A 16,773-nucleotide genomic window follows, 5' to 3' on the forward strand; every position below is an offset into this window, starting at 1 on the left:
TACGAGTTTTGAATTATGAATGAACCCCAAAATAACCACACGCTTTCCGATAGAAATGTAGTTTACTGTGGTGGAAGTCGTTTCCTTAGCTCGTGTCCTATGAGCTTGACATTATTCTTAGGAATGTGTCCCAGTTCGCTGCTAAAAGGATTCCACGTTGTGCTGCATCCTCTTTGATGTCATTCGCACTTTCTTTCATCCTCTTTGCATGTTGGAAAAATTCTCATTGATTCATTGGTAGGATAATGCTGCACTATCGGTAGGATGATGATCCATTGATAGGATACTTGGAAAAATAATTGTCTGTCCATCGGTAGGACAAATGAAGATCCATTGGTAGGATATGTTGCATGTCTATTGGTAGGACGAATGAATGTGATCCATCGATAGGATATTTTTGCAAAATAACTGTTTGTCCATCGGTAGGACGAATGAAAATCCATTGGTAGGATATATGCAATGACCTTCTTGGTAATGAATATGCAATGGCCCTCTTGGCAATGAATATACAATGGCCCTCTTGGCAAATGAAAATACAATGGCCCTTTTGGCAAATGAAAATGCAATGGCCCTCTTGGCAAATGAAAATGCAATGGCCCTCTTGGCAAATGAAAATGCAATGGCCCTCTTGGCAATGATATGCAATGGCCCTTTTGGCAATGAATATGCAATGGCCCTCTTGCCAAATGAAAATGCAATGGCCCTTTTGGCAATGAATATGCAACGGCCCTCTTGGCAAATGAAAATGCAATGGCCCTCTTGGCAAATGAAAATGCAATGACCCTCTTGGCAAATGAAAATGCAATGGCCCTCTTGGCGATGATATGCAATGGCCCTTTTGGCAATGAATATGCAATGGCCCTCTTGGCAAATGAAAATGCAATGGCCCTCTTGGCAAATGAAAATGCAATGGCCCTCTTGGCAAATGAAAATGCAATGGCCCTCTTGGCAAATGAAAATGCAATGGCCCTCTTGGCAATGATATGCAATGACCCTCTTGGCAATGATATGCAATGGCCCTCTTGGCAATGATATGCAATGGAAATGAAAATGGCCCTCTTGGCAAATGATATTACCACCTCCGGTAATATAATATGAATAAAATAAAATATGAATGGCCCTCTTGGCAAATGATATTACCACCTCCGGTAATATAATATGAATAAAATAAAATATGAATGGCCCTCTTGGCAAATGAAAATGCAATGGCCCTCTTGGCAAATGATATTACCACCTCCGATAATATAATACGAATAATGAAATATGAATGGCCCTCTTGGCAAATGATATTACCACCTCCGGTAATATAATACGAATAATGAAATATGAATGGCCCTCTTGGCAAATGATATTACCACCTCCGGTAATATAATATGAATAAAATAAAATATGAATGGCCCTCTTGGCAAATGATATTACCACCTCCGGTAATATAATATGAATAAAATAAAATATGAATGGCCCTCTTGGCAAATGATATTACCACCTCCGGTAATATAATATGAATAAAATAAAATATGAATGGCCCTCTTGGCAAATGAAGATGCAATGGCCCTCTTGGCAAATGATATTACCACCTCCGGTAATATAATACGAATAATAAAATATGAATGACTCTCTTAGCAAATGATTATGCAATGGAAATGAAATGCATTGTCATCTTCTTGGATGATTTAACAATTGTTTTTTTTTTTTTTGAACAACTCATGTTCGTTGGAACTCATGTCTTTGATAGAAGTTATACGAGGCCTCGGTGGCTCGCATCTTGAATTTGAGTTCGCTCCATTCTAGCAATGTTGGAGATTATTTGAAGTTGACTTCGAACTTCTGACAATTCTTGATGGAATTTTTGAGATCTTCTCAAAAATTCTGTCCCAGTTGCATATATTAACATGATCTCCAATCTTGACTTGCTGGAGATAGTATCTTCTTCTGAATTTTTGAGAAGATCTCAAAAATTCTGTCCCAGTTTTCATTAAAAGGGAGAAATGAAAATCTTACGGGGAACATGACCGAGCCATTGTGGCGCCTACATATCTTGTTGGTGCAGGAATCAGGTCAAATGTAGTTCCAATTCTCTGGATGATGAATGCTGCAAAATCTGAGACAAGATAATCAGTAGACACATGTATAATATGAGCATAATGACATGGAAAACTGTATTACTTACAACATTTCCAGCTTAAAAATACGAGATATTCCACCCGTTTGATATGGACGATCCAATGAAGTAAAATAGGCATCTCACATCAATGGGATTACCCTAATGTTACATTATTTAGAGCAAACTATCCACTTTCAAAGGACAAATGCAAGAGTTTTTTTTTTTAAGTGAATGTAAAGAGATAGTCAAATTTTGACTACAATTGGTATCAACAGTTAGGAATGCATAGAAATATTTCTCATTTCCTTTCTTATAACTGAGATTGACTTCAAGGTAATTTCTATAGCTTCAAGTAGTACCTCAAACATACTTAAGTGTCGACAAGATTTTTTCATCCTGCTTCCAACAAAGGTTTAGAATTATACCAATCATCATGTTTCAAGTGCCCTCACAATAAAGAAAGTTCTATTTCGCACATATATGAAGTGTTTGATTTGAGAACATTTTACAAAGTGCACTCACACTCTCAAGAAAGTTCAACGCATGCAACTGTGATACCATATGCTTGGCCTGCATGTAAGTCTCCACTAATGTGAGAATATTTGGAATGAGATCATATAGGGCTTATTTATTGGTTTGTAATGTAGGCTTAGGGAATGGGTGGGATATTAATTTGGGATAAAAGTGACTTAATCTCTCCTTGAGCATCACACTGAATTTGTGCTTTTGATGATTGATACGCCTTTGACGTCTAATCCTCTTTCTTTTGTCTCAACTTCTTCGAGTCTTTATTTGATAGAGTTTTTCCTCTTTTCACCTCTTTCTTTTGTCTTGACTTCTTTGAGTCCTTATTTGTTAGAGGTTTTCTCTTTTTCACCCCTTTCTTTTGAGGTTTCTCCTCTTTTGTTGGAGTAGTTTCCTTTTCGTCTTACATCGACTTTGTAGGATATTATTTTTTTTTGAAAGTTGTCTTTGCTTTCTTGACTTTGGAGACTTTATGTCTTTTGCCTTTGGAAATTTCAAAGTTGGATCTTCTTCTATAATTTGCACGTCTTTGGTGCGCTCAAGGAGGTTGGGCCAAGAGAGGGATAGTGCATGTAAGCACTCAGAAGGGAAAGGGCTAAGATGTGGTTGTCCAAAGAAAAGGTTTTAGGCTCAAAGTGGGAAAACTAGGGATTAATGTTATTTGATAGGCTTTGAAAGGCACAAACGGGTCAAAAAGGCCTACAATCCTTTCTCAAACCAAACATAACTCAGGATTTCGCCTCAACAAACATATCAGGCCAAGTTCTAGATCAACAGTGCGATGCAATTGAATTTTAATCTAAAGCTCACCACACAATGCACATGAAACCATGAGGTTGGTTATATTCTTACCTTGAATGCCCGCAAGAGAATTTTCAAGCATCACAAAAGTACAAATGAAAGATACCAACAGAAGCTATGGTATACCACAAAGCCAATCATTTTTATCATACCAAATATTTCGCATGCTCCTAACTGTATGCGTCCCAATCAAGAAGATATGACTCTTAAAATATGTACACAATTTATTATTTTATGTATTTTCTATTTTTTTAACTGTTTTGTTTTTAAAAAAAAGAAATACCGAACCCAAGAAGGGCTGCCTACGTATCTCATCAAGATGAGAATCAGGTGTGCGTAGTTCTTGTAGATATAATATATAAAATAATTTAGAGCTTTAGACAAACTTGGTGTGGTCTTCCAATGTTAATATTTTCTGTGGAGATGCTGCAGCATGCTTTATAACCTCTCTTGGTCGGAATGTTATGGCTTCCAACTTCATTACTCCTGATTCGAATTTGGAAAGGTCAATGATGTCATTTATTAGTTGAAAAACCAAATCTCCTGAAGACAATATTACATTCACAAGCTGACGATGTTCCTTATCCAATTTTATGGTAGAAAAATCTCGATCATATTGACCACTCCTGACAAAAGGATCTAATCTAATGAGACATGGTTGCAAGCATTTGTTTCTCTCGCATAGTTTTCTCTGTTATGTGAATAGTTTTGTTAAGTTCAGTCTTCTTGGCTTTCTGTACAACTATCTCTTCTTGTAATTTTGCCATTTTTTTTCTCTTTTCCTTATCTGATCAGTTATCTCCATTCCTATGTAATTTACACCAATTGTCTCTCCTGCCTTACTGAACACAGGTTCAACATATATTAGAGAATTCTTTGACCCAAATAATCCCTTCTTTGCCGATATTCCCCCTTCCAAAACCTCTCGTTTGAAGTCTCGAGATTCCTTTACATCAGTACTAGTAAAATCTTTACATTTATTTATTGATGATGCCCTCTTCATGCAGACTTGACAAACAATTGTAGATAACATAACTCATTGTTCTGGTGACAGATAATAACGGGTGCATTTTGGAGGATAAATTGTACGAAATTATCTGCTCTTTTCAGAATCTGGGATAATTCTTCTACTGGAGAGGATTGTCTTTTAATGTTTTCTATGCTTTCCTGTAATTTCTCAATTAGTATTTGCATCCTGTTGAACACTTGCTTCCAATAATTTGTCCAAATATTTAGCTCTCTGCTTTCAGTATTTTATGCTGTCATACTCAGTATCTATTTCTTGTTTATCTTGAATTTTTACATTATTCTTTAGGAGACTCTTGGAATATGTATCTCTTTAATTCTTCATCCAATATAGAGGTTGGATATTTATCTGCCTATATCTTTCTTCCTCAAATTGATACTTCTCCAATAAATCCAATTTCTTGAGCTCTGGTTATTGTTGTTGTGTTTTTCTTGAGGATTGTCTCTTATGATTTGAATTCTTCCAACTATTCAAAGAATCATACATTGTTATAACCATCCCCGACTATTGTCGGGGACAGTTTTCCTGCAAAGATATGAGAAAAGTGTGAAAGCGGGGCCATTATAAAAAAAGTAACAAGATATAGGAGTAAAATTTCATAGTCAAAGACTCCCCCGATTTATCTTTCAGGCTGTGTATTGGTGTCTTGTGAAATTTAATGTCATCGTTATTTCCCATGAACTCTTTGTCCCGTGATCCCCTCTCTTGAAATAATGTCGTCTCTTCTGTGTACAAAGAAAACTTCTTAGTTAGAGAAAGGGAATTGACCTCAAAATTGAGATCCTTTCATTTATCGCATGATGTCCTTTGATAAGAGCCCCTACAAAGAAAGAAACAACTTTGTTGAACCCTCGATCTTTGAGAAGTAAGCAAGTTTGTTTTTCGACATAAATTAGTCTTTCCCTGAAAAAGAAGAATAACTCAAAAGCCAAAGTATTAGTCTGTGCTTGTAATAATTAATGCAAAATATCACATAAAGAACTAAAAACATAAATGTTGCTTTGTTTTAAGACAAACTATTCTATGGGTGAAGAAACAGTAAACGGACAAAAATTAATTTTATGATAAATGTGTGAGAAAAGTTGACTTGTGAATCACAGATTTTTTTGCGTTTCAACTTTTGTACCCTTGTTTTTCTTAGATGCAGAAAAAGTTCTCAATTTCTTTGAAAGAATGAGGAAAAACTGAAAACTTCAAAAATAGGGACCGAGCCTTGAAAGACTGCCTACGTATCTCACAAAGGAGAATTCAGGTCCTACGTAGTTTGACCACTTGATTTTTTTTTGTGGAGATGAGAAAGCAAAGTTTATGATTTGAGTGTAAAGTTCGAATTTTGTTGGGAAATTAAAGACTCATTGAATATTTGGACGCACTATCGATAGTGACTCGATATTTATGCCTATGAGGCTCTAAAAAAATCTAAAAGAGTGGACTAGCATGTCTCCAAATAAAGCAACATATTCACAAAACAGTTATAGCATATAGCACACAAACAATTATTGCGCATCCTAAACAGATATGTGACCTTTTTGTACCAAAGGTAGGCCTAACGATTTGAAGGATGTATTACGTTATTTGAAACATTCCATTGCCCCAAAACTTATATTTATACAAATATTATGAATAATTTGAATGGGGATACATAAATGGAAAAAAAGGGATATAAATAATCAGTCTCACGCAGGGGTACAATCCTAACTTAGCCTTCGTGGAAAATCCTTCTTTCTTGAATTTTTGACATCTCCGAACGCCAATGCCTTTTGGATGAAGTGTCATTTACTGAAGGTCCTTCTTTGACTAGACTAAGCTACAAAAAAACTCCCATCCCCGAGGGACAATGGTTTGCCAAACCGCGTATAAAACCTTCAAATTTAAACATATAGGTATGATTGTCCATTTAGGCCGAGGGCCGTTTTGAACTCAAGGTGGCCTTTCTAATGGGCCCAATACGCCTTGGGTATTGGGTCGTCTTAGGCCAATGCACTAAATTAGGGATTTGGCTTTGCTCTATGCTAGGTTGACTAAGAGTGGCTTTTGCAAGACTGGTAACCCAAGCGGACAACTCAGGCTGGAACTTACGACAACCATTAGACGCATGACGTATCAATAAATTGTCGATCATTCCAAAAAGGGTTAAGTATAAAAAGCCCGACTACGGTACCGCAAAATCGTTCTTTAATATACTATACATTAAATAGGAAAAATGCTATGAAATGCAAATAAGAATTTAATATATAAATTAAACACATAATTGCACAATTAAGGAAAACAAAAATTACTAATTATTACAAACCCAAATAGTTAGTCAAATAAGCAATCAAATCTAATGGTTAGAACCTAATTATTCCCCAGCGGAGTCGTCATTTCTGTTCTATCGAAAAAAGACGGTTTAAAATTAATTTCAACTTTTTAGAGAAAAAATCAATTTTAGAAAAAAAAAAAGGAGTCGCCACTTAATTTTTTAAAGAAATTAAGAAAACTTAATTTAAAAGACCCTAACAGATTTAAGTCTTAAAAATTCAGAGAAAAAGGTACGAGGTTCTTATTTCCACTTTGAGAAGGTGTTAAGCATTCAAAGTGGCCGCTAACGCGCGGTTATCCGACGATTTGAAAATTATTTGACTAACTCTTGAAAATATTAATTTAAAATGAAATGAAGACTTTAGAATTATTTTTTAGAAAAAAAAAGATTAAACTTAAACATTGAAAATAATATAGATGTATATATAAAAAAGTAAAAGTTTATCAAATAACTAAGTAAATGTAGAAAATTATTTAAAGAGTAAAATTAACATGAATTGGTTTATCTTTAGGGGAATCTAATTAGGTTAAAATAAATTAAAATTAATATCTAAGAAAGTATAACTAACATAAGTAACTAAATTATTACAACCCGAATCAATATAAATACAATAAATAATACATGAACAACAATAATAATTACAACAATAATAATAATAAGAACAACAATAATAATAATAAGAACAACAACAACAACAATAATAATAATAATAATAATAATAATAATAATAATAATAATAGGAACAATAATAATAATAATTAGAACAACAATAATAATAATAAGAACAACAACAACAACAACAACAACAATAATAATAATAATAATAATAATAATAATAATAATAATAATAATAAGAAGAAGAAGAAGAAGAAGAAGAACAATAATAATAATAAGAACAACAATAATAATAATAAGAATAACAATAATAATAACAAGAACAACAACAATAATAATAACAAGAACAACAACAATAATAATAACAATAATAATAATAATAATAATAATAAGAAGAAGAAGAAGAAGAAGAAGAACAATAATAATAATAAGAATAACAATAATAATAACAAGAACAACAATAATAATAACAAGAACAACAATAATAATAATAAGAACAACAACAACAACAACAACAATAATAATAATAATAATAATAATAATAATAATAATAATAATAATAATAATAATAATAATAATAATAATAATAATAAGAAGAAGAAGAAGAAGAAGAAGAAGAAGAAGAAGAAGAACAACAACAACAACAATAAGAAGAACACAATAATAATAACAACAACAACAACAACAATAATAAGAACAATAATAATAATAATAATAATAATAATAATAGTAATCAACAACAATAATAATAACAACAACAATAATAAGAACAACAATAATAATAACAACAACAAGAAGAAGAAGAACAAACAATAATAATAATAATAGTAATAACAATAATATCAAACTACTTGGAAAAATAATGAACAAAACTAAGTGCTTTCATGAAATAATCCTAACATATTCTAGCTAATTAACTCTAATACATGCTAGTTAATTAATCCTAACACATGCTAACTATAACAAATTTATATCATTAATCTAATTATTCTTATATACATACTAACTAAAAAAAATAAGACTATGAATCAACTAAATATAAAACATAAAATAATTAAATAAAATAAAACTGAAAAAATATTTTACCTCTTTTCGGGCCAAGATTGAAAACGGTGAGCGGAAGACAACTTCACCACCACCCAATAGCTTGATAGAACTCCAATCTACAAAACAAAGAAAAAAGATTTTAAAAAAACAAGTTTAGACTCGAACCTTCGTGGGTTCTTAGCCTAAATTTCAACTTCAATCTCCTATTTTCCGTGAAGAAAATATAGATTGAAAGCTAGAAATTTTCAAAACTTTTAGGCTGGGGACAAAAGTCCAAAATCCTAGCCAAGTTAAGAAAATTTCTAACTTTGGGGTGGTTAAAAAAACCTTCTCCTTCTTCTCCTTCTTAATGAAAATATGAGCCTTTATATAGGCTCCAAAAAACCCAAATTTTCCATGTATTTTCGATGTGGGAGTTTTTTTTTTTTTTTTTTTTTTAGAAAAAAAACTAAAATTTTCAAAAATGCAAACTATAATTAAACTAACCTAACTAACATTGTATTTAGTAAAAATAAAATCTTTTAAGGTGATTTTTGAATAACCACATAAATATTAATCAAATATATAGTTATATAGAAATATGTATATTATACTAAAATTTATAAAAAGATAAAAATAGTTAAGAATAATATGAAAATATTTTTGTTTTTTTTATAAAAGCTAATTATTTCAAAATGTTCGAATTCAAAGAAACTCGATAGTTAATTTGCGTTGTGGATGGTCAAAATTGGGTGTCAACAATAATAATAATAATAATAATAATAATAATAATAATAATAATAATTTATTATTAAGTTATTATTTAACACTTATTGTTTGAACTGTGTTAATGGATTGGTTTAAAAAACCAAAAATTATTAAAAATATGTTAAAAGAACAAATGGATTCACCTGTTAATCTAGATTTATTAAATACTTGGACTATTCCTAAAGTAGATATGCAAACTATTTATAAATTAGGCACATTTGAAAGATTTGCTGGTAAGACAACTGTTAAAACTACCGAATTAAGTTTTACCATGGAAAAAGAGAGTGATATTTTCCATCTTTTCACTCAAGATGATATTGATTACTATAAACACAAAGATTTTAATTATTTACATATTGGATTAGTGCAAGTTGCTTTTAAGCCTTTAACTTTAAAAGGTTTGCCTGAATCTTTTATTGCTGCTTTAAGAGATGGTAGAAATTTAAATTGGAATAATTCTTTAATTGGTACAATCCAATCTAGTTTAGCTTATGGTGTTGTTTATTTTAATGCTTATCCAAATTTAAATGTTGCATTATCTGATGTGAATGTTTTACAGTCTTTGATTTTGAATGTAAAAATTAATGGTTATAATTATTTACCTGGAACTGAAGTAATTTGTATTTGTACTAGAATTGTGTATCGACCTTTGTATACTTTATCACCTAGGTGTCGTATTGCTGACCAAAATAATGAGACTGTATTATTTGAAAATAATTTTTCTAAGTCTAAAATTATTACACGTAGATTAATTAAATGAGAAGAAATTAATTTCCCTAAAGAATGGATTATTGAGGAAGCTGTTGTCCCTCAAAACATTACTTGTGAAGATCTTGCTGAAATTTCCCAAACTTCAGATGGGACTGTTAGACTTCGTTTTAATAATGAAAATATTCCTAGAATTACTAATTATTGTTCTAGATTAACTAGATCTATGTCTTCCTACATTTCTCCGGCTAATTACTTAGTAGATATACCATCTAGGGCATCTACTTCTCAGATTAGAGAAACTATTCCCCAGAGATTTGATCATATTATAATTGATAATAAAAATATTGCGAGAGGAGGAGATTTAAGCGAACCAACAGATTCTGAAATGAATTTTCCAAATGGTTTAGATGGATAGTACACCCATTGATTTTAGTCCGGGTTCACCGGCAAGAAAACAAATATTTGAAGAATTTTTTTGTAAAAATTGGGAACCTTTTCGACAATGGTTTTTTCGATCATTTTTCTCAGAAGAAAAGAAGTATTTTCAGGAAGATTTTTATACTGATTTGACTAAAGAAAATATTTTATTATCATTTGTTCCTTGGTTTATGATTAAATATGCGGGACAATATTTATCTGTCATTGAACATGAATATAGATTATCTATTGGTGATATTGTTATTTCTTCTTTACCTCCCATGCAATCTTTTGAAATCTATAAAGAAGGAAAAACAATCAATTTTACTGCTTTTGCTAAATTATTTCACGACAAAAATACTTTAGTAAATTGTGAACATGTGAATCTTTTATTAAAACAACAAAATTATGCTAATTATTATTTAAGTGTTTTAGGTGAACATGTTATGTCTTTACATAAGCATCTTGATAATTCTTTAAAACAAATAAAAATCTTGCAAAAAAAGATTGATTTATTTACAAACAAAAAAGAAAAAGGGAAACAAAAGATTGTTAAAAATACTTTACAACCACCTCCTAAAGTTCCGAATTTCAAAACAGAGTCTTCCGAAGATATTGAACAACTTTTAAGGGATAAACTGAAAAGTATTGATTTGTCTTCTCAAATTAAAAATCTGGATTTACAACCTCAACCGGTTTTATCTGCAAAAGAAGAAGCCTTTATTAAACAAAGAGCTAGACATGATTTTTCTGTAAATAGGATTAATACTAAATGGGCTGATAAACCTATTCAATGTATGTATTATTATAATAGACCTACTCCTGTTGATGTCTTAAATGAAGAACGAGAACATGTTTTTAATAACAGTTATAATTATCGAGAAATTTATGAATGGAACATTGATGGATTTAATGATAAACAGATTTTTACTACTGTTCATAGAATGTTAATGTATAGTACTATTTCTAAAGTTAATAAGAATTCTGATAAAGAAATTACTTATATGATTGTTGTTGGTTTTACTGGTCAGTTAAAAGGTTGGTGGGAGAATTTTTTAAAAGAGTAACATAGAACTACTATTATGAACACCACCATTGTTTCAACTGTAGAAGGCCAATTGGCCTATCAAACTACTGATGTTTCTACTTCTGAAGGCCAAGAAGGCCAAGAAAGAGCTAATGCTGTATATACTTTAGTCACTACCATGGTTGAACATTTTTGTGGTAGGTGGACCGATGAAGCAGAAACGATTAGAACGACTTTACAAAATTTGCGCTGTAGACAATTGTCTGATTTTAGATGGTATAAAGATGTTTTCCTTAGTAGAGTAATGGAATTGCATGATTGTAGTCATGAGCATTGGAAATCTAAATTTATTGATGGATTGCCTTCTATTTTTGCTGAACGTGTTAGAAAAACTCTTCGTGGCACTGAAACAAAGATTCCTTATGAAAAACTTACTTATGGTAAGATTATCAGTGTCTGTACCCAAGAGGGTCTGAATGTTTGTAATGAAATTAAGATGAATTATCATATAAAGAAAAATAGATTAAATGAAAAACAACAGTTGGGTGAATTTTGTGATCAATTTGCTTTTGATATGCCTATTACTGCTAAAAAGGGAAAAGTTTACCCTTCTAAAGAAAAGTTTTACAAAAAATCTCGCAAGTTAAGCGTCGTGAATTATCTAAATCTGATTTAAAAGAGCTTCCTAAAAAATATAGGAAAATGTATAAGCGTAAAGTGGGAAAAAAGGATTATAAAAAAAATGTTAAATGCCATAAGTGTGGTAGATATGGTCATTATGCTAACGAATGCAAAACCGAGGAAAAGATTAAAGCATTTGATTTGGATGATAAATTAAAAGATTCTTTGTGTAAAATTCTTTTATATTCTGATAATGAGGGTTCTCCTTCTGGTGCTAATAAAACTAGTTCAGATTCTTCTTCTTCTTCTACTGAAGACCAAGTAAAAGTTTTACAAAATGAAGATTTATATTCAGATTCTGATAGATCTTTCTCTGATGATAAATGTGAACCCTGTCAAAAGGGTTTGTCTTGTGAAAAATATGATAGTTTGTATAATTTATTATCCAATTTTCAGGATTTTAATTTAAATGTTATAGATGATGATAAGATTTTTGATATCCTGAAAACTGTTAAGCATAAAGATTTAAGAAATAAAATTTTTGATACTATTTTTGATGAAGGTACTAGTAGTAAAATAGATGAAAAGCCTGTTAATATTATTAGACAACCCGCATATTATTCTATGGCTGATATAAAACAGATTTTAAACCAAAGAAATTTATTTTCAAAAGAGGCTACTACTTCTGATTTAAGACAAGAAATTAGTACTTTAAAGGAAGAAGTTATTCATTTAAAAGCCCAAAACAAAAGTATGGATAAAAGGATTTCAAGTCTTGAAGATTCTAAAACATTTGATTTACTTTTACAGGCTAACAAACCTGATGAAAATAATAAACAAATTATGTTAGAGCCTGATCTACAAAAAACTGAGGAAGATTTTCTAAAAGTTATTAAGTTTGATACTAATAGTGAATTTTTACAAAAACTTAGTATTATTACTTCACAAAAATTCTATATTAATATCACATTGCAAATAGATTATAATTTTAGAAAAACATTTATTGCTTTATTTGATAATGGTGCAGATGTTAATTGTGTGCAAGAAGGGATTATTCCTTCTAGATATTTTCATAAGACTACTCATTGTTTAAGTTCTGCTAATGGTAGTAAAATGAAATTACGTTATAAATTGCCTGAAGCTTTTCTGTGTAATAATGGTATTTGTTTACCTCAAAGTTTCATGATTGTTGAAGATATTTCTTGCCCTATTATCTTAGAAGTACCTTTTATGAATGCTATTTTTCCATTAAAATATTGGGATAATAATAAATTAATTGGTACTTACAAGAATAAAGATTTTCAATTAAATTTTATTACTAAGCCATTTACAAAAACTATTAACCAGATTGTGGATAAATTGGTTTTAAAAAATCAGCAAATCGATTTTATTAAACAAGAAATTTTTTTGTTAGAACTAGATGTTATTTTAAAAAATCCTAAATTACAAGAAAAAATAGACTTGTTAAAAACCTAGTTTATTTCTAGTATATGTGGTGACCATCCTAGTACTTTTTGGAATAGAAAAAAACATGTTGTTACTTTACCTTATGAAGATTCTTTTAATGAATTAAATATTCCAACAAAGGCTAGGCCTTGTCAAATGAATTCTGATTATTTAGAACTTTGCAAAACTGAAATTGATAATTTATTGAAAAAGAATTTAATTAGACATTCTAGTTCTACATGGTCATGTACTGCTTTTTATGTTAATAAGCATGCGGAACAGGAAAGAGGCGTTCCTAGATTAGTTATTAATTATAAACCTCTTAACAAAGTTTTAAAATGGATTAGATATCCCATTCCTAATAAAAAGGATTTATTAGACAGATTACATGATGCTATTATTGTAACAACCCCTAAAATGTTGTATGTCGGTATTTCAATTCTCGACAAAAATAATACAGCCTCTGTATTTTGGGCATAACTTTTCATAGGTTGGTCCAAATTAGGTGATTCAAATTTCTGGGTAATCACAACATCCTTACCTACAACTTTCATGAAGAACATAACTTCAAATTCGGAGTATAAGTAGGTCAAATAAATTAATCTTTGCAAGATATAGTGCTGTGACAAAATTGAGTGTTGATAGAAGAAAATTCATATCTCACTGTAGGTTGCTCCAAATTGGTTGACTCTTGAACTATATGAAACTAGATTTCCATATCTACAATTCTTATGAAGAAACCAAATCCTAATAAGGAATTTATCTTATTCAAACGTAGCTTCGAAAATGAGTATTCTGTTAAAAAGAACTCATCTTACCTACCATGGAAACATCTAGATGCATTTGACATCATGCATGACATAAATTGTCCTCCATTTAACATCATCCATGACATCAATATATTCCATTAAATTTTCAGATTTTTCTTTATAATTATTTTATTTATTGTTAGGTCCCTCTTTCCCACCTATAAATACCCACCTTATTTCCTCATTTTATTCATCAAGCTTTCCTAAGCATTTCTTCTTTCTATATACTTCTTCTCAAATATAGTTTTAGTTTTAGTAGTATAAAAATACTACTCCGGTTATTCTTATACTCCGGGTAGTACACAAAACGCTCCGGCGAGAAGAAAAGGCTAGGGATCCAAGAGTATTCCAATTCGGAGTAAACCTTCGGATTTAAGGTATGTAAGGCTTTCATAGCATTGGATTGAGTTCGTCCATGCGTCCAATATTTAAATTTATTATAATTGAGTTATAGTTGAGTTTTATTCAAATCTTGAATTCTAGATGAATTAATTCTTCTTCTATTGAGTTTGATATATTTATGCATTAATATTATTATTATTGTTATCTCTCATATTATTGGAATTATTGTTCATGGCTACTTTCCCATGAATTCTAATTGATTTGATGTTCATGAATATTTTTACATATGTTTTGAGTAAAGATGTTGGCTTTTTATTATTTTTATTGATAAAAAGAGAGTTATATGAATTAATACTATATATGTATTTTATTGAGTTTTGAAAGAGTAAAAGAGTTGAATTTGAATGAATTTGAGAAAATGATATTTTGAGCAAGATGTTTTGATGAGATGTAAATGATATTTTTGGAAGTATAATGATTGATGAACATGAAATGAGATGAGTTTGATGATTTAAATTAAAGTCCAATGAGACTAGATGATGAGTTTAATATGAGCACATATTTTGGGAGTAGTATTGAGCACCGAGTTGGGTAAGAGTTTAATTGACTCAAACCCCAGAACTACGTAGCCAGCGTAGGATGGAGGCTATGCCTCTTAAGTCCCAAAAAGAGGACTTTGATGAATGGATCCAAGATGGTGATGTCCTTTACCCTGGCAAGGTATTGGATGGATGTGGCAACGACATCGCTTCGTTGTATCATCGCTAGCTCATAAGTGATGGTTGTCGGTTAGAGAAACTCCCAACTGAGTAAGCATTGCTTATTACTATTATTTTTATTATTATATTTTAAACTTGCATTACATATTCATGTTGAGATGATGTTGAGTTCTAAGCTGAGTTTTATTGAGAGGAGTATCTTGATATCTATCCTTACCTTCCTGCCATTTTACATACTCGTACATTCCACGTACTGACGTCATTCGACCTGCATCATTTTATGATGCAGATACAGGTGTTAGAGATCCTCAACAGGCGCATCGTTGAAGATCATTTCTTTTCAGCTATTTGGTGAGTCCTTCTTGTATTCGAAGGAACTCCTTATCCTTTTATTATTGTTGAGTGTGATGTTTCTTTTAAGGTAGCCATGGACATGTCATTGGCACCATCTAAGAGTATTAGAGGCTTCATAGACAGAGTCTGATGATGTAATCGGAGTAGTTCTCCTTAGAAACTACTTCTTCTAATAATTATCTATTTTTCCTTTGATTATGACAAGCCCACATTAGTATTCTTAAGTCTTCCGCTCATGAATAAATAAGAAATGAGACCAAGTGGTTCTCTCAGAAGTCAGAAATGGTTTCTGAGTGCCGGCCACGCCTAGGGTACCCTCTCGGGGCGTGACAATTATTTTTTCCAAATTTGATTTAAAATCAGGCTATTGGCAGATACAGATTTCTGAATCTGACAAATATAAGACTGCTTTTAATGTACCTATGGGTCAATTTGAATGGAATGTTATGCCTTTTGGATTAAAGAATACTCCTTCTGAATTTCAAAAAATTATGAATAATATTTTTATTCCTTATACTAATTTTATTATTGTTTACATCGATGATATTTTGGTATTTTCTAAAAATATCGAATCACATTTTAGACACTTAGAATTATTTCAAAAAATTGTTATTCAGAATGGGTTGGTGATTTCTCAACCAAAAATGTTTATTTTCCAAACAAATGTTAGATTTTTAGGACATAATAATGAAAAAGGTAAGATTAGTCCGATCAATAGAAGTATTGAATTTGCTTCTAAATTTCCTAATGTTTTAACTGATAAAACCCAGTTACAGAGATTTTTAGGAAGTTTAAATTATATTTCTCCTTTTGTTAAAAATTTGGCTACAGATACTGCTATTTTGTATGATAGATTAAAAAAAGATCCTAAAGCTTGGAGTGATTTACATACTACTGCTGTTAAAAATATTAAATTAAAGGTTAGAGAATTGCCTTGCTTGACTTTAGCAAATCCAAATTGGATGAAGACAGTTGAAACAGATGCTTCAGATATTGGCTATGGTGGTATTTTAACCTAGCATTCTCCTATTGATAAAAAAGATTTTATTATTCAATTTTATTCCGGTAAATAGAATACTAGTCAAAAGAATTATGCTACTGTGGCAAAAGAGATTCTAGTTATTGTTAAATGTGTGTTAAAATTTCAGACTGATCTATA

The sequence above is a fragment of the Solanum dulcamara genome, chromosome 2 (genome assembly GCF_947179165.1).
Source record: "Solanum dulcamara chromosome 2, daSolDulc1.2, whole genome shotgun sequence".
Classification (NCBI taxonomy): domain Eukaryota; kingdom Viridiplantae; phylum Streptophyta; class Magnoliopsida; order Solanales; family Solanaceae; genus Solanum; species Solanum dulcamara.